Raw genomic sequence first — 19,763 nt, 5'->3', positions numbered from 1 at the left:
GCATCTGAAATGAACAGACATTTCTCACATAAAGAAGTAGAAATAGCAAATAAATACATGAAAAAATGCTCAACATCACTGGTCATTCGAGAGATGCAAATGAAAACAACACTGAGATTCCACTTCACTCCAGAAAGAATGGCTGCTACCATGAAATCAACCAATAACCAATGCTGGTGGGGCTGTGGGGAAAGAGGAACCCTGCTCCACTGCTGGTGGGAGTGCAGACTGGTGCAACCACTGTGGAAATCAGTATGGAGATACCTCAAAGAACTAGGACTGGAAGTCCCATTTGACCCTGCTATTCCACTGCTGGGGATCTTCCCCAAAGAATTAAAAGAATCATACCACAGTGATATATGTGCACCCATGTTCACAGCAGCACAGTTTGTGATAGCTAAAACTTGGAAACAGCCCAAATGCCCATCAACTGGAGACTGGATCAAGAAAATGTGGGGTTTTTTACAAAATGGAGTACTACTCAGCCATAAAAAATGAGAAATTAGAGCCATTTATAGCTAAGTGGATGCACATTGAGGCAATACTCTTAAGTGAAATAAATAGGACACACATGTGTAAATACCGAATAGTTTCTCTGGTGTGAGAAACTGAAAGTGTAAATAAGGACTAAATGTATAACAGGTAATGTGAAATAGGAAGAAAAGGGGCAAAGGGGAAGGAAGTGGGAGGGCTAGGGGAAAGGATAGAAGGGAATGGGATTAATATGAGAAAATGTAAAAATAGGAACAAAATCTTTGTAAATAGGGAGGACTGGAGGGGTTGAAGGGAGGGCTGGACAAGGGTGAAAAATAAGAACCAAGAGAGAATATGTAAAGGTGCAAATTTCCAATGATGAATGCCATTATATTGTCTACCTAAAATGTACCAATGATTAGAATGAATAATCGATAATGTAAAATAGGAAGAAAAGGTCCCAAGGGGTAGGGGTAGTGGGAGGGGCAGGGGAAAGGAAAGAAGGGAAAGGAAAAATGATGAGAGATGGAAAAAATGGAAATAAAGTCTTTGTAAATAGGGAAGGGTGGAGGGCGTGAAGGGAGGGCTAGGAATGGGGAAAAAATAAGAACCAAGATGCATCATGTAAAGGTACAATTCCCAATGAGAAATGTAATTGTGTTGTGTACCTACAATGCACCAGTAAAAGAATTTAATGCAAAAAAAAAAAAGAAGAAGAAGGGAGAGAGGCCAGAACTCCATCTGAACCCAACTGCACTGAAAGAGGGGACAGCGGAGTTGTAAAGGGTTGGGGTTAGGGAAAACTACAGGCATCCGTGCCCACAGATGGCCTCTACCCAAAGGGAAAGCAAACTCCTATCTCCCAGCAAGATACCCAGGGAAACCAGATAGGATCACTCACTCCTAAGACATCACTGGGTTGCCAAGCTGGAGGGAGGCCTTCTCGGAGATTCACCTCTCCAAGGGGCACGTCCGAGTCTCCTAAATGCTCTAAGAAAGGGCGGAGAGGTGTCAGGAGGGGGCCTCTCTGAAGTATAGTCCCACTGAGAGGGCCCAGGTCGTCTTGGGCCCCGTGTAGCTCCCTCTTTGCCACGTCCTCCCAAGCGTTGGAGTGAGGTCTGGGCCGAGGGTGAAAACAAAGGGCCGAGCCTGTCGTGCCCACACACACCATCTTGGGGCCCAGCTTCACAGGCGTTTGCTTTCCTTGCTTATCTTGAGAAAGGAGAGAGATTGGGGCCCCAAGTCTCTCCTCCCAGGGACCTTGCTTCTGAGGTTCTGACACTGGGACAAGTTTGAGGGAGAGCCTGTCAGGGCCTGGGGCACACACCGGAGATCTGAGCCCCCTAACAGAACACAGCCCGCTGCAATCCCTATAGATACGTTTACCTGCTCGGGATTTAAGAACTGGATTCTAAGCACTTGCCCATGAATATTTCTCTGTCTCATGGCTTATCCTACATCCCTTAGCCAATGCCTAGGGTGCTCTCCTCCTCAATAGTGACCCTCCAAGACCCCTCCAGGAGCCTTCTGTTGCCACATTGTTTTCCTATCTCTTCACCTTCCTCCTCCGCCCCAAACACTGCTGATCTGCAAATGAAAGGGAGGAGAGTCGCTGAAAAACAGGGTGATTGAAACCGGGTGCCCTCAGCAAACGGGCCCAGCTGTCATGGAAGCCAGGTGTGCTGGGCGTACAGAGGCTCCAGCTCCTGCTGTCCTTACCGCCCGTCCTCTGACGCTGCACTCTCCAGGGTGTCCAGTCCATATTCAGAGGATTGTGGGTGCTTGGAACACCAAGACACTCTCAGAGCACCCTGGGGGCAGTTCAGGAGACCAAGTCAGAGGGACCAAGATGCTGACCCACTTCTGGAACTTCTGATGCTTAATGAGGAGCCAAGATGGGAGCCTGCAAACCAAGGAGTGTGTATGCATGTGTGTACACACGTGTGTGTCCTTGGGTATGGATGTGTGTGTGTGCACATGTGTGGTCATATGTGTATGTCACAGCATGCATATGAGTGTATGCATGTGAAGGGCTTGTCGTGTGAGTGCAAGCCACAGGTGTGTATGTACATGAGAGGTGTGCATGGATGTGGGAGTGCATGTGGGCATGGGTGTGTGTGTGTGTGGCTGGCAAGGTAGAAATATAGACATTTAGAAATACTTATCTTTTGGACAGAAAACAATTGCCTGAAAGCAATTTCGATGAAAGCACATTAATCAACATGATAATTTTGTTTAAAACTTACTATTCCCAGGCCTGGTTTTCCAAGTGTCTTAGCCTCATCCACCCAGAACTAGAGTCCAAGACAAAACTTGCTCACAGTTCCCCTAGCAAATGATCTCCGGATGCAGGAACAGAAAATCAGGAAGGGTTGTCATGGAGCTAACCTGTGTTTGGACTGTGTTATTGTTTGTGTCGAGATGTCCCCCAAAGCCTCATATGATCATAGGCTCTTCTGGAGATTGCTGAACCTAGAGTGTGTGATGCTAAGATGAAGGACGTGTGATTACTAAACCACTACACATGAATGACTGGTTTGCCACTGCCCTAATCCCGGCAATCTGAATAAGATAAAAGGGGCAGAAAGACACTTTTAAGCTGTTAAGCTCTCTCTCTTACCTTTGCTACCTTGTCTGCCCCATGTCATTTCTCCTCTGCAATGGCTGTTTGCCATCCCTGCCTTGGAGCCAGCCGATTATGGACTGAAACCTCTATGAACTGTAAGCCTAATAAACCTCTTCCCCTTTAACTTTGGGTGTCAGGTATTTTGTCTCAGCAATGAGAGAAAAGTTACTAACACAGACTGCCAGGTGCTCCTGCCTTCTGGAACTTAGAACTTCCAAGGAAAACTCTGAAAGTGTCAGAGTCATCACTCAAGAGGAAAAGAGGAGCATCTATCCACAGACCCCCACTTTTCACGGCCACAGTTGATTTCCATGGCCATGGGCCAAGAGCTTCCTTCTCCTGGGTGCCCAGGACCAAGTGCTTCCTGCACCAAATGTCACATGTCCCTTGCCGGAAGCAAGGGACATAGTTGATCTCATGGGAGTCATCCCTAGGATGGGATCAGAAAATCTGTTTGCTGCAACCAGGACTGGGCTCAGAGGGGATCTGGGGGACAAGCAGGTATACAAAGGAGCTGCTGGGGGCTCTTGGGACCCTTTGCATAGCAAAGCCAGGTGAAGCACAGTGTTAGAGCCAAAGGTGGCAAAGTAGCAGGAGGCTGGACAGACACGGGCAGTGCTAGGAAGTGATGACCAAACCTGAAGAGGCCAAGGAGCAGAAGTGGTAACTCTTGCCCAGGGCTGAGGCAGAGTTCACAGTGGCCATCTACATGTTGGAGAATCCAGCAGCTGCTCAGCCCAAAAAGATGGAAGTCAGAACAAGAGGGATGAAGGATGCTGCTTCAGTCCAAGGTCAAAGGCCTGGAAGCTCATTAGGGGGTCATAGGTGTGAGTCTGCATTGGAATCCTGGAAACTGATGTCCAAAGATGATGGCAAAGACTGGAGCTCTTCAAAACCAAGAACAGTTCTTCTCTTTCCCTTTTTATCCTATTTAGGATACAAGCCCATTGGTTGGTGCCACCCACATCTGGGGTGGGTCTTCCCCCTCAATTTGCTGGTCTACCTGTCAATCATCCACAGACACACCCAGAACTGTGCTTTACTAATCTGCTAGGCATTTCTGGTTCCATTCAAGTTGACATATCATGATTAATTGTCACACCACCACCCAGAGGAAGGTCCTGATGAGGCAGGCACTGAGGCATTGACAGCCTTGTCCATGAGAGAAGGTGGCCTGCAGGTAGAAGTAGAAATTAAATTCACCTAGAAGACAATGCAATGTGCAGGAGAAAGAAAAGCCTTATATGCACATATATGCATGCACACAAGTGTACACACACACACTTTGCCTAAGAAACTGCATTAAATGGAAGCACACCATTAGCCCCATCTGTAGAGGAGATCAAGATGCTTTGCAAATCCTGCTAACAACAGCCTCTTAGTACATGGTTGGAGAAGAGGAAACTGCTGCCACAAGCTTCTTTTTCTGTTAATTCTCCTGCATGAAATAATTGATAACATGTCAGGCTTTTCCTTTGAAGCATTCATCTTATCTATGTGCTTCTTAGTAAGACATTCTCAGCCTGTCCCACTGCAGCCCTCAGTGAAGCAATTATTTATTTTACTATTTGCATTTAAACCAAATGGTGTTAAATTCATTGAGGCAAGATCACTAATATCACATCACCGAGAGCAACGCCATCTCCACCCAGCTCTTTCAAACAATCTGCCCTCTCAATTCCAAGATGGTCTACAGTCAACACAAGGTGCAGTTGACTTGACTGTACTTTTTATTTGTCTTTGATTGTAACACTATTAATGAAAATATATCCAGCAATTGGTTTTCCATCAACACCGAGGTCAGCCTCAAGCAGTAATGGGCTGAGAAAATTCCCTTTGCTATACAGACACGGTGTCCATTTTATTAAATCGGATGGCGTTTGGGATTCTGAGTAAAGCAGCAGCATGCAGTTGTGACAACATCACTTGGCGATCCGCAGTGTGCAGAATCTGCAGCACCAGATCTCCCAGCTGCAAGAGGGCTTTGCTCTCCTTCAGACAACTGCTTCTCTAATCCACCGCAGCCCTGGGGTTCTTTATATTCAGGAGAAAGCTCTTCAGGTGAACTCTTATTAGTGCTGAAATATAATCCCAGATAAGTCAAAGAGGATGACTATTTATTCTTGTAGGAGTTGAGCCAAATCAATACCCAAGGAGCTCCCAAAGTGCTAGTAATTTGTATTTATTGTTTAATTGCTTCTAATTCATTTCAATAATCAAAGAGCCGTTTGGAGGAGGGGAGGCAGCCAGGGCGCCAGCTGTGCAGAAGCTGGTTGGTAAATCACCTGGTGGGTGAGGCCCCTGCTCCTGCGGGTGACTCTTGGGCTGTATGTGTGTGATGTCACCAGAGGGTGACAGTGATACCACTTTACACTGTTTGCAGCAGCGGGGACCTGTGTTTCTCCTCCAGCACACAGGACAAAACCAGGAAGAACAAGACAAAGGTATCCAAGACCGTGAGTGTTGTCTTCTGGTGAGCTGCAGGATGGGGTTATCCTCGTGAGGATAGAAGCCATGAGACCAACCTCAGTCCAGGCTCAGGCTCTCCAGAAGCTCGGGTGTTTGGTTCCTGCTTCCCTGCAGCTCTCTTTGGACCCATTCCTACACAAACTCATAGACCTGTAAGAAAGCCTGGCAATCACCAGAACCGCTGGGTGTAGAAACAAGGAAGCCACCAGCACCATGACAGCAGGACACACTGGAAGCCAACTGTTCTGCTTCTCATTTGGGGCTCTTGTTCCTGGACCCAGTTTGGAAAATGACACTCCACTTCTCAGAAGCTCCTCGCTTGGAATGGGTGTCCACCAAGGGACAGTGTAGGCTGCCAGAATCCTACCATTCATTTCTAAACTAAATACAAACCTCCCTCTGAATTTTCTGAAAGTTATAGTTAAATATAAAAGGAGTGTTTTTTTATGAAATAGTGTGAGCAACATTGCAAGATTCATATTTAACTGAACTGAACAGGGCAGACTTTTTGACTACATACTAAGCCAAAGTCAAATGCAAATCATTGTTAATGATCCATTCATTCATTAACACAGCCTTGGAATATACATGATGAATGCACAGTATTTTGCTAATCTCACTAGGTTGTGTGTAAACTGAAGGTTAAACTCTGTTTAAATGTGTGCTACAGCTGGGCCTTGACAGTGGGTCTGAATATAGACACTCAGCTATATTTACAGGTGTGCATGCTCTACATACATGATCACCTTCCTTCTAGAAGATAATGGCTTGGAACTTAAAACCTGCCCACACATGCACAGCAGGTAAGGTGTAAAAACATTTCATAGCCTATAAATTGTTCATGAAACCAAAGCAATCACAAAGCTATCCATGTGCAAGTTGGAGTAAGTGCTCCAGGTTTCAGAGGCAGGAAATGCAGGTCTCGGGAAACCTCTGCATAGGATGGAGAATTTGAGGGAAAGGAAGGCTTTCACATCAGGGTGGAGAGTACTCTGGAAAAGATATAGAGGCATATTGGGTAATAAGAGAACAATTTGGCAAGATAAAGGCTCTCACAAAAGAGCACCTATAGCCAAAACAAAAAATTATGAACACACAGCAGTCATTAAAGTCTGAAATGGCAAAGCCACTCCATGAGGGAAAAAGAAAACAATAATTTTACCAGAAACCCTAGGCTTAAGGAGTGGTGTTACAATCACAGTGATGGGAACACAAGTGTACACATACACTGAACTCACAAATTGTACACATCAGTGACATGCAGCATGGGGAGGGAGAGAAGCTAGCAATTTTACATAAGATTTAATTATTATAATTTATAAATAAAAGTTGTCTATATTTATGATGTTTTGGGATATGTGCACATTGTGGAATGGCTAAGCATGCTACTTAACATCTGCACCACCTCAGATGTCATTTTGGGGCTGAGAACGTTTAAAATCTACTCTTTGCTGGGTGCAGTGGCACACACCTGTAATCCCAACACTCTGGAGGCTGAGGCAAGATTACTGCATGTTTGAGCCCAGCCTGGACTACAGAGTAAGACCCTGTCTCAAAATAAAATCCACTGTCTTATATGAGAAGCCCAAAGTATAAATAAATGAAAGAGCAAAATAAAAGGTAGATAATAAGAAACAGGGAGCTAGATCTTTTCCAGAAGGGAAGGGGACCAAGAGGTGGAGGGAGCGGGTAGAGAGAGGAAAGGAGGACAATTAAAAAGAATCGAGATGTGTTATGTTATTGTTATGTTCTGAAAACAGGTACTAATAAAAAATAAATAAGTCTACTTTCCTAAGCTGGTCATGGTGGCGCATGCCTGTGACCCCAGCACTCAGGAAGCTAAGGCAGGAGGATCGCTGTGAGTTCCAGCCCAGCCTGGGCTTCCATGGTGAGTTTAAGGCCGTCCTGGACTACATAGTGAGAGCCTGTCTCAAAAAAAAAAAAAAAAAAAGCAAAATCCGCTTTCTAGTGATTATTAAATATATAATAATAGCACTGTTATTAACTGTGGTCACCATGTGGTACAGTAGGTCTCCTGAATTTATTCCTCCTATCTAACTGAAAGTTTGAAACCTTATAAAAGCATAAACATAAATATTCTTTAGAATACAAAGAAAGATAAATTTAAAAATAAACATCATGAGCCAAGCATGGTGGTATATGCCTGTAGTTCCACTTACTAGGGAGACTGAAGCAAGAGGATCACAAGGTCAAGGCCAGCCTGGGCAACATAGGGAGATCCTGTCTCAAAAACTAAAATAAAATATATTAATTAAAATATTAAAAAATTAATAAGAACTATGACATACATAGCTAATAACATAAAATATACTAATGGCTTGTGGAAAAACAGTTTAAAATCATACAGTCCATAATTTATGAATGTTTGAATATTACTAGAAAATTTTTTTCTTTTTTTTCCCCCATTAAGTTTATTGGTACATTTTAGGTAGACAATACAGTTACATTCATCATTGGGATCTTGTACCATTACATGATGTATCTTGGTTCTTATGTTTTCTCCCCTTCCCCTGCCCTCCCTTCACCCCCTCCACCCTTCCCTATTTGCAAAGACTTTGTTTCCATTTTTGCCTTTTCTCATATTTTTTCTTTTCCCTTCTTTCCCTTCCCCCATCCCTCCCACTTCCCCTGCTCCTTTAGACCTTTTCTTCCTATTACACAATATCAATTATACATTTTTTAAATTATACTATCAAGATCTAGGAGACATTACCACAGATTTTACAGAATTTAAAAGGATACAGAAAGCATATTACAAAAATCTGTTTTGAAATAAATTTGACAACTTCTAAGAAGTACCTTGGAAGACAAATTAATGAAACTCACTCTGGAGGAAATATAAAATTTGAATAGCAGCTATTAAAGAAAGTATATTCCTAGCTTGAAAACCTACCTATATGACAACAGCAGGCTCATAAACATTTTAACTGATAAATTATATCTAACATTTGAAGCAGAAAAAAGAAGGAAGGAACACTTCTCCCCTCATTTTAGGAAATCAACATTGGGCTAATCCTAAAACTGGATAAAGATAACAGAAGAAAAAAGTTTGAACACAGATAGAAATTTGTTTAACAAAATAAACTATTAGAAGTCAGATCTGGCAGTATGTAGAAAGTGGTTTTATTATAGGGATGCCAGTGTTGGTTCAGCATTGGAAGATCCACCCCCAAAAGTCATCATTTTAACAGAGAAAAGTAAAAAGCCATATGATCCGGTCACTAGTTGGAGAAAAAGTATTGGAGTAAATTCTACAGCTGTTCATGGTAAAAGCTATCAGGAGACTAAAAGTAGAACAGAACCTTCTCAACAGATAAAAGACATGTATTCCGTACTTCCAGCAAAAATGCCTTATATGAATGGAGAAGATACAATGCTTTCTCCCTAAGGTGGGGAACAAGGGCAGATATGCCTATTCTTCATCTGTCCATTAAGCTTTGAAACATAGGCCCAAACCAAAATAGTCTGGCAATAAAAAGAAACAAATAGCATAGGATTGGCAACGTAGAAGTAAAATCTTTATGTATAGATAAGATGATCATCTACAGAGAAAATACTAAGAAATCTCTAGGAGCCCCTAGAACTTATATTTGAACTTAGCAGGATTAGGAAACACAAGATATATATAAAAATTCAGGTGTATGTATCCTTGCTATAAATGAAGAATTGGATATTGAAATTTAAAAATTATGTAGGAGTACAAAGGACCTAGAAAAGTAAAAAGAAAAAGAAAAAAAAAACAGTGTTGGAAGACGTTTAGTACCTAATTTTAAGACTTTCACTAAAGCTACAGTATTCAAGGCACTATTGGTGTAAGGAAAGACATATAGATTCTTGGAATAAAACAGAGAATCTATAAATAGAACCACACATATATGGTCCACTGAGTTTTGAAAGATTATTTAACATTAACATTTTATAGAATATAAACTTAATTCAAGAGCTGAGGAAAAAGATACTGTTTTCAGCAAATGCCACTAGAATACCTGGTATCTGCATGTAAAAAATTAACCTCAACCCTTTATTTCCATACATAAAAATAACTTGAAAGGATCTATGAACCTAAATATGAAAGACTAAAACTATAAAACATTAAGAAGAAATTAGAAGGGAAAATGTTTATGAATTTAGGGTAGGCAAGAACTTCCTAGGATACAAAAACATGATGTATAAAAGGAAAAAATTGATAAATGAGATTCCATCAAAATTTAGAACTCTAAAAGGCATCGTTAAGAAAATGAAAAGTAGTCCTTAACCAGAACATATTTATAATACATATAACCTATGACCAGAATATATAAAGAAATCTTACACCTCATTAATAGACAACCCAATTAAAAAGTAGACACAAGAAGATAAATAGCCAGTACAGCACAAGGAATGAGGTGCAAAACTAGAATCAGAAAAATACTAATCAGTACAATAACAAGATTGAATTATACACTCATTAGGGAGACGAAGTTAAAAGTTTTAAAAGCCTTGTCATGACCTTTTCTTTTTGTTGGATTCTCCCCCTTTGTGTTTAATTTGTCACGCCCAGTGCATTCATTCTGCTGGGCTTCCTGGGCTTGTGATCCTCATTGTCTTTTCCTAGGATATTGTCCAAAATTTTTTGGAGTTCTGGTTTGGTATTCATGAAGTTCCTAAGGTGCTCTTTATCATGAAAGTATCTTATTTCTCCATCAATTTTGAAAGATAGTTTTGCAGGGTACATCAATCTGGGTTGGAGGCTGTTTTCCTTTAGGGCTTGAAATACATCACTCCAAGCTCTTCTTGTCTTGAGGGTTTGCATTGAGAAGTCTGCTGTGATTCTGATGGGCTTTCCTTTGTATGTGATTTGTTTCTTTTCTCTCACTGCTTGTAGAACTTTGTTCTTCTGTTAGATTTCTGGAACCCTAACTATTATATGCCTATGTGTAGATTTTTTTTTTGATCAAGGCTAGTTGTGGTCCTATATGCCTCACTTATTTGTATGTCAAATTCTTTTCCACTGCTTGGGAAGTTTTCTGCCATCACTTCTGTGAACATTTTTTTTTATATCATCTGTACTCTCTCCTGTTTCTTCATTGACTCTAATCAGACTTATGTTATTCAACTTTGCATCATATAGCAGCTGCTGGATTGATTTCTCATGGTCCCTTACAATTTTAAAGAAATTTTCCTTTTCCTGGTCACTAATTGCAATCTTATCTTCTTTATCTGAAATTCTGTCCTCACAGTGGTTCATTCTGCTGTGTAGACTTTCAGTGGAGTTTTTAATCTCCTGTTTGTGTCTGTTTTATGGATTCCATTTGTTTCCTATGTTGGGATTCCATCATGTTCCTCAGCTCCTCTATTTTTTTTATCTGTGTCCTCTCTAGATTTATTAATCATGTCTTGCACTATGAGGACAATCTCTGCTATTATCTGAGAAATTATTTCTGATGTCATTTTTTCCAGATCCTCTTTTGTTGCCAGTTCAGTGAGTCCAGGTGGTTGAGTATCAGAGTGTTCCATCTGGTTTCCCTTTGGGGTTGCTGTAGGTGATCTGGAAGTCTGTTTTTGAGGCTTGTTTATGTGTCTTCTGATTTCCACAGGGCAGGGGGGGTGGGGGGCTGCTGCTGGCGCCGGCACAGCTCACCTCCTCTGCCCTGGGTAGAAAATTTTCTTTATACATAGAACTGCTTACACGACTGCATGTGTACTGGGAGGTCAAGAACATTTTACTTTCTTTAAATAAATTTTGTGAATGTTCAAAAGTTCCACACAATGAGTATTTAATAGTTCCCTCAGCAGTAAAAACTAAATCTAATTTTTTTATTAAAGACAATTAGACACAAAACTTAGCTCTGGGCTTCCTGACCAATGGCGATGGTGACTATAGGGAAAGGAAGCCAGACCTGCAGCCCTGCTCCAGCTTCCCATGTGCTCCCAGCTGGCAGGCAACACTGTCCTCAGCCTTCCTTCTGCTCAGGCCAGTGCACACATCTGGTCCTCTGCTCCCCACCCCAGGGTCCTGGCCTGTCCTGGGCACAGCTGTCCTCATAAATTCCCTGCTATCAAGCAGTCAGTCCCTCAGTCCCAGAGGGGACAGGGCAGCGGACAGTACGGACGTGGCCCAGATGGGGTGGGGGGGCAGGAAGCTGGAGTGACACTCATGGATGTGTTACACTTTTCGGAAAGTCGCCAGTGATGACACCTGGGAGGGGGCCCGAGGACAAGAGAGGGCACAGGAACTGGAGAAGATGCCACTTGCCCGCCATGAATTGCCCTCAGACAGGACTCTCAGGGTCTGCTCTGTAAGAAAAGGCACCCTGGTCCAGGTGCAACACTTGAACCTGTTCTGCTGAAATTACATTCGTTCTCATACTTTATTTTTGTTCCCCATCTATCAGCAGACTCCAATCTCCTCTCTGCACTCTGCATCTCCAGCCATGGCAGTGCCCCACCACCACCTCCATTAATCTCGCCCTTCGTGTTGACCATCAGAGGCTTGCGCAGCTCTCCTCTGTCCCTCTGCCCCTGTTCCCTCTATCCCCATCTCAGAACACTGAACAAAGCTCTTTCCTCAGGGACAAAAGCCAATGACATTATTCCAGCAGATGAGAAGTATTCATGAAGCTCCTATTTCAGGCACACCAAGCTGGCCCCAGCCTGCTCTGTCCCAGAAACATCTGCCCAGGGTGCTTCAAGCCCTGGCTCTGGGGTCCCTTCCCTGCGCTGGTCCAGCCCCTCCTTGAGCCACCCTGTCCCAGCCCCTGTCCTGATGGTCTCCCTGCCCATCGCCCTCTAGCAGAGCCTGCTGTCAGGACAACAGCCCATTCCACTCATCCCCTCTCCAAACAGAAGCCCTGTTCCCTCTGCCTGGGTGGCCAAGGGTGCCCAGCAGCTGACCAGCTTCTCAAGTGGCCATTACCTGCCCTTTTCCAAGAATGTGACCCCACCAGGCTATGCCACACCCAGAACAAGCTCTACAGAGCAGAGATTGCCCCTGAGCCCAGGGCCATAAAGCAAGTGTGAGCGCCTCAGCCAGAACAAAGGGGGCCACTGGGGCTGGAATGAAGGAGAGACATTGCTGATCAGAGCCGGTTCCTGAAGCCAGTGTGTCATAGGAAAATCACCAACCACCAAATAACTCCAAGGTTACTGAAAGCAGCAGCAGTGCAAAGTCAGGATAGCATCTCAGAAAAGGTGTGCTGTGTGCTTCAGAATCCCCTGTGTGCTTGCCAAACAGTGGTACCAGGTTAGGGGGCAGGGTTAAGAGGTTGGGCCCATCAGATGCCTGGCACCTCCCTGCTGCCTCGGGGAGACTGTGTGTTGAGGAAGAATTGATGCCCCCAGTCCCACGCAGTCCCTGGCAGCACACACACTGCAGCTGTCAGGTGGGGGTGACAGCTCCCCTATCCCATTAATGTCCTGAGCAGCACCCATGAGAATGGTAACGCCAGCACTCCGGGAAAATGCATCTATCTTATCACATAAGGAATGAAATGAACATCTGACAGGCACATGCATGGGCTGTCTACATTCGGGAAAGCCAAAGATCACCAGCCTTCAAGTCACACGAAGCTTGTAGGTGCAGTGAGCTTCTCCCCTCTGCCCAGGGCCTTTCCTCAGGTTTTATTTTCATTGGGAGGTCTGATGCCACTCCCTGTGCCAGGTGGGCACTACCACCTCCCCCACCACAAGTTCCATTTCACCCACCCAGCCTTGCACAGAAAACCATGAAGGAGAAGCTGAGAGCCTCTCTGTGGGGACACTCATCAGTCACACATTGGGACCCCGGGTGCCTAGTCACCAGGAGATGCTCTATGTCCCACAGGAAGCAGGTGCTGCCGGCAAGGACTCTGATGACATTGCAGCCCTGATTCTGGTGTCAGATGCCACAGAATTGCACTCCGTTGACGACAAAAATAATACCTATTTATTACAGAGCATTGCTTGGGGTTGTTGCTATATACATATTTTGCTGCCATTCGTCTTCAAAAACTCATAGGTCCTTTATCAATTAAAATGATTGATAAATGAACAGGTCTCATTTGTCACCATGCAGGGAGCTTGTGGGAGACAGATTCTCCTACTCGCATGAATTTCCTGTCTGTCATTCTGCTTGGGGGTGTAAGTTTTTCCTCCTGACTTCTTCTAAATTGTTCAGCTAAACCTTGGGCAAAGGGGAGATGAAAGGGCACTAAAAGACACACACAGGCCTAACCATGCCCCAGCCCTGGGTGGCATGGAGCAGCTGGCAGTGCCATGAACAGCTGCCAGGTGTCACAGCCACCCATCAAAGGGGAGACAGCCAAATGACAACAGGGTCTGATTCATCATCCCCAACAAGGGGGACACACTAAATGAATTGGGCACGCGGGATCACGTAGGGCACATTGAGCCAGGAGAAGGGCACAGGCGGCTGCAGCCAGCCCAGTCTTCACGGGCAAGGCAGCAGAGGCAGGAAGCGAAACTCCTGCCCACGATCACACTGCAGAGTGACCCGGGAAGCCTGGGCACCTTCGTGGGACTCCAGTCGTCAGTGCCCGTGATGCTGCAGACCTGGCCTAAGACTGCTCCAAATGCACTACCAGCTGCTGAGCTGGAGAAACGAACGGCTCCGTGCTACTCCCTCCATGGGTTGGAACATAAAGAATTCTCTAGCAAGGGGACCTCCTCCCTGCTAACGGCCTTCATGGGCTGCGGCCCAGTGGTGAGGCTGCGCCCAGAAGTGACCCACAGCCTCGGAACAGGGAACAGGAGGAAATGGTCAAGTTCAGGAGGAAGAAGCGCCGAAAGGCGTGTCTGGAGCCGCCCTGGACTCTCCCCTCCCCGGCCCCCCCTGCACCAGTACTAGGGAGCCAGAGCGGGAGGATCCGGATCCGTGCGTGGACGAGGCCCCGGGGAGCCTGAGTGGTCTCACGCGGCTCCTGCTCTGCGGCCTGGCATGGCTCTGCGAGAAGGCGTGCGCCCTGCAGCTGCTCAGGACCCGCCGCGGCACAGCGCGGAACCTCGCTGCCTTTGTGGGAATTCTGCATTGGATACATTTAACACTTTTTGAGGACCTTCCCGCCGCCTGCCCCCGGGTCATCCAAGATGGAAGGCCGGGAACCTTCGCAGCTCCCTCTCTGGCTGCTCCTCTTGGCTCTGCCGATGGCTGGGTGGCTGAAGACTGCAGCCCCGGAGCCATTGCCTCCCAGAGCCCCGCAGGATGGTATCAGAATTGATGTGACTACCCTAAAAGATGATGGGGAGGTTTCTAAAGAACAGGTTGTTCTTAACATAACCTATGAGAGTCGACAGGTATATGTAAATGACTTACCCGTAAATAGTGGCGTAACTTTCATAGTGAAGAATGGAAATCTGGGAAATTTGGAGGAAAAGGAATATTTTGGAATTGTCAGTGTAAGGATTTTAGTTCATGAGTGGCCTATGACATCGGGTTCCAGCTTGCAACTAATTGTCATTCAAGAAGAGGCAGTAGAGACTGATGGAAAACAAGCTCAACAAAAGGATGTTACTGAAATTGCTATTTTAGTTAAGGACCAGGGAATACTCAGACATTCAAACTATACCCATCCTTTGGAAGAAAGCATGCTGTACTCTGTTTCCCAAGACAATGACATCTGATTTACCCTTCCCAACCTCTCCAGAAAAGTAGAAAGTGTGAATTCACTGCAGACTACCAGCCAGTACCTTATCAGGAATGTGGAAGCCACAGAAGATGAAGGTGTTTTACCTGGCAAATTTCCTGAAACTCCTCTCAGAGCAGAACCTCCATCCTCATATAAGGTAATGTGTCAGTGGATGGAAAAGTTCAGAAAAGATCTATGTAGATTCTGGAGCAGTGTTTCTCACATGTTCTTCATGTTTTTAAATGTCATGGTGGTTGGAATTCTAGGAGCAGCTAGGGTCTTAACCATCTTAAAGTTGATTTTCCCAGTTTCTGAATACAAAGGAATTCTTCAGGTGGATAAAGTGAATATTACACCTGTGACAGCTATCAATTTATATCCAGATTGCTCTAAGACAGCAGAAAGCCTTGAAGATAAAACATGTATTTAAAAATTAAAACGCCATCTCAGATCATGAAAAAAAAAACCACTTTTTGAGAATGACTGTCTTTTTTCTCACCTCTCAACTTTAGAATGCGAGATGTCTTTTCGCAATGAAATGGGACTCTGTTATTCTTATTTCAAGACTATTATTGAAGCACCTTCATTTTTGGAAGTTCTGTGGATGATTATGAATGACAGGCTTACTGAGTATCCCCTTGTAATTAATACAGTGAAACAATTCCATCTTTATCCAGAGGTAGTCCTAGCTCACTGGTATCACACACTCACAGGAATAACGAATTTATTTGGAGTAGAAACTAAGGCCTTGTTGGAATGTCACCAGACTGGGATGTCCTAGTGAAGTTGAGAGCTGTTGCTTACTTTTATGTGGATATATTTTTTTTTTTGATACTGGGGATCAAACTTGGGACCTTGCGAGGCAGGTGGTGGCACCACTGAGCTAAATCCCCGCCCTGTGGATATAATTTTTATCTTAAATGGACTCATGATGAGATTACTCTTCATCTGTGTTGCATACCTGAGTTAGTCTCAATTAAGAGGTCTAATTACAGTACTGTGCTACTTTTTCAACCTTGGAGAAGCCATCCATGTGATGTGGATGCCACCTCTCCATGAGAGCTTTGCATATCCATTCCTAGTGTTTCAGATGTATGATTCTCAGGTCCTCCAGCAGTTATAGAAGACATTACACTGGCCTCTGTCTTGCCAATGTTGCTTTTATGCTTCCCTGGCAGTTTGCTCAGTTTATACTTTTTACATAAACAGGCTCATTATTTCCCATGTATGTTGTGGGTGGAGTACATTGAGCCAAGGAAGTTTCAGAAAATCATTTATATAAACATGGTTTCAGTTAACCTCTGTTGTATTTTGATATATGGAAATCCAATGTACTTATCTTCTTATTATTCTTCATCTTTGTTAATGATATAGGTAATAATTCTAAAGAGAAATAAAATTAATAGATTCGGAGTATCTGAACTCAATTTTTGGCTAATTCAAGGCTGTGCTTGGTGGCTTGGAACAATCTGTTTGAAACTTCTAACATCTAAAATCTTAGGCATTTTAGACCATATTCGCCTGAGCAACATTATAGCAGCCAGAATTTTACGTTGTGCAGATTTTGATACTTTAATGTGCACCTGTGCTCCTGAATCTTACTTCGTGGAACAAGTGACTCCACTGAGATACACAAAAATGTTATTGCTTCCAGTTGTTATGGTGATTATTTGTTTTATCTTTAAAAAGACTATTCGTGACATTTTATGTGCCTCATCTACCAACATTTACCTAAGAAAAAACCTCCTTGAACATGGTGAGCTGGTTTTTCACACATTGCAATTGTTAGCATTTGCTGCCCTTGCCATTTTGATTTTGAGACTGAAGCTGTTTTTGATACCGCATATGTGTGTTATAGCTTCCTTGACTGCTCTTGATGGCTCTTTGGCTAGCTTTTTAACAGAGTTCGTTTTGAGAATGTTATCTTTGGAATTGTAATAGTGATGTCAATACAAGGCTGTGTAAACCTCCAAAATCAATGGAGAATAAGAGGAGAATTTATTAATTTGCCTCAGGAAGAACTTCTACATTGGATCAAATACAATACTAGACCAGATGCTGTTTTCACAGGTGCCATGCCAATAATGGCAAGCATCAAGCTGTCCACACTGCACCCCGTTGTGAACCACCCGCACTACGAGGATGCAGACTTGAGGGCCTAAACAAAAATAGTTTATTTTGTGTGTAGTCGAAAATCTGCAAAAGAAGTGAGAGATAAATTGCTGGAATTACATGTGAATTATTATGTTTTAGAAGCATGGTGTTTCGTGAGAACCAAGCCAGGTTGCAGTATGCTGGAAATCTGGGACATTGAAGACCCTTCTGACTTAGCTGCACACACACACACACACACACACACACACACGCACGCACACCTGCCAAGGCACCCTGCTGCAGGACGAAAGGCCCTACTTCACCACAGTATTTCAGAACACCATGTACAGAGTGTTGAAAGTTAATGGAGAAGCAGACTACATCAGGTTCTTCTGATCGAAGGAGGTAGTACAAAAAGAGCATCAAGGACACACACTTAATATTCATTGAAATCACAAGCTTTAGTAAGCGATGCTTAATATAATAACACACAATGACTTAAAGTTTTTCTGATTACAAAAGACAAATTCATTGCTCTCCATTGAATGTCAGCCTTATTAAGCTGGTCACATGGATTATTTTACTAATGCTCAGGAAAAGATCTTTTATAATTTCTAATAATAAGTTTTTAAAAAACATGTGAGTTGAAGTATTTTTTAAAACAGTTTGTTTTATAGTGTTTTGGGTCTCTAGAAATTTGCTTACCCAACCAGTTTTTTCCCCTGATTAGCTCTCAATATAAGTTCAACAGGTATTAACTTGTCTTTAGAATCCAGTGGTTTTTCTCTTAATATCCAGGTACAATGACAATTGTTACAGTATATGGTTAAACATTATCAGAAAGGAACTTCCAGTTAGATTTATCAAATGAGATTATCAGATCCTAAATCTTAAATGAAGCAAAGGCCTTTCCCTCTTAATGACCTGTTGGCCTTAGTGACCCTTTGGACATAGCCTTTGTTTTCAGCCACCATCTCTTGTAATACTCATTTGTAAATCTTCATTTATGTTTGGTTTTGGATGAGGTCATGATCTGTAAACCCTTTCCCCCAATAAAACCTACCCAATCCTTTAAAAAAAAAAAACTCTAGCAAACCTTTACTGACCTCTGCCTCACCTCGTGTGGAAATAAGCAGCAGCCTCCCCATGTCCCCAGGCACATGCCACTAGGAGTTGCTCTGCCTGGCCGTTATTGGCCCCAGAACTGTAAAACCAGAATCTCTAGCCCCCATCCGGCGCTCCTCTCCACGGGTCAGCCAAGCAGCGTGAAGCTCCTTGGCTGTGTCCCGGTTCCTGCCCACGCCACGGTGAGGTCCCAGGAGCGGCTTGCAGCCCTGCCCCCATCCGGCGCTCCACTTAGCCACATGGGTGCCTGCAAGGCCCAGTTCCACTCCCCCCTCCCCCACCCCACCTTCCGACTCTTCTGCTACCTGGTCCCACACTACAGAGGCACAGGGGATTATACTTCACATAGTTAAATGGGATAGATTAATAACTACCACAAATTGTCTTTTTCTAAGCTGCACTTGATGCTATGGTATTGCTGACTATGTCATTGGGGCTAACATGTTGTAATTGATCTAATAATTTTTCCTTCCTGGTAAGGGGAAAATAAAATAGCCTCAGAATCATTAGAGCCTCAAAACCTAAACACAAGCCATATCTGGAAGACACCTTTGAAAAGCAATCATTCCACAAGAGTTTTAAACACAAGCAACAAAGATACCTGCATAAGCAATTTTGAAATATCAATACAGGAATTAAACCAAGGACAGTACCAAAAACAAAAATGAGAAGACATTTAAGCAAGGCACAAACACAGGCTTCCACACCGCAAAAATGAAATTCTGGGGGAAATGAGGTGGAAAAGTCTGATAATCAACCACCTGGACACCCTGAACTGATAGCACAGGAAGTAACAAAGCAGATGCATGAGGCTCTAGAAAAATTCAGAGCAGAAATAATTTCCCAGATAAATACAGAGATGGTGAGTAGAGTGAAAGACATGATTAGAGGCTCTAGAGCAGAAACAGATAAGAAAATAGACGAGATCAGAAATATGCTGGAAGCCATGAATGCCCAGCATAAGAAAGAAATGGAATCCATGAAACAGATTCAAACAGATATTCAAGAGATTAAAAACTCCATTGAAAGCATGCAGAGCAGACTAAGAGAATCTGAAGATAGAATATCAGATATAAAAGACAGGACCACGATTAAGGACCATGAAAACAGAGATTTCTTAAAGATAGTAAGGGACTATGAGAAATCAATTCAACAACTGCTAGATGATGCAAAGAAGAATAACATAAGACTGATAGGAGTCCAGGAAAAAACAGGAGAAAGTACAATAGACATTTAAAAAACTGTTCACAGAAGTAATAGCAGAAAACTTCCCAGACAGAGGTGGAGAATTGGACATACAGAGAAGTGAGGCATATAGAACTCAACCCAGCCATGATCAAAAAAAATCTACA

General features: G+C 43.5%; 2 pseudogenes; both read left to right on the top strand.

Annotated features, from left to right (window-relative positions):
* The first annotated feature begins 14,323 nt into the window (after positions 1-14,323).
* LOC101720944 (putative C-mannosyltransferase DPY19L2) lies at positions 14,324-17,682 on the top strand (annotated as a pseudogene).
* LOC101726708 (glycoprotein integral membrane protein 1 pseudogene) lies at positions 14,654-15,630 on the top strand (annotated as a pseudogene).
* Positions 17,683-19,763: the final 2,081 nt, after the last annotated feature.

The sequence above is a fragment of the Heterocephalus glaber genome, unplaced genomic scaffold (genome assembly GCF_053883595.1).
Source record: "Heterocephalus glaber isolate CG9 unplaced genomic scaffold, H.glaber_assembly_v1.0 deba00000818, whole genome shotgun sequence".
NCBI lineage: Eukaryota > Metazoa > Chordata > Mammalia > Rodentia > Bathyergidae > Heterocephalus > Heterocephalus glaber.
The sequence above is the reverse complement of the archived record's forward strand: the minus strand, read 5'-3'. Positions and strand labels throughout refer to the sequence as shown.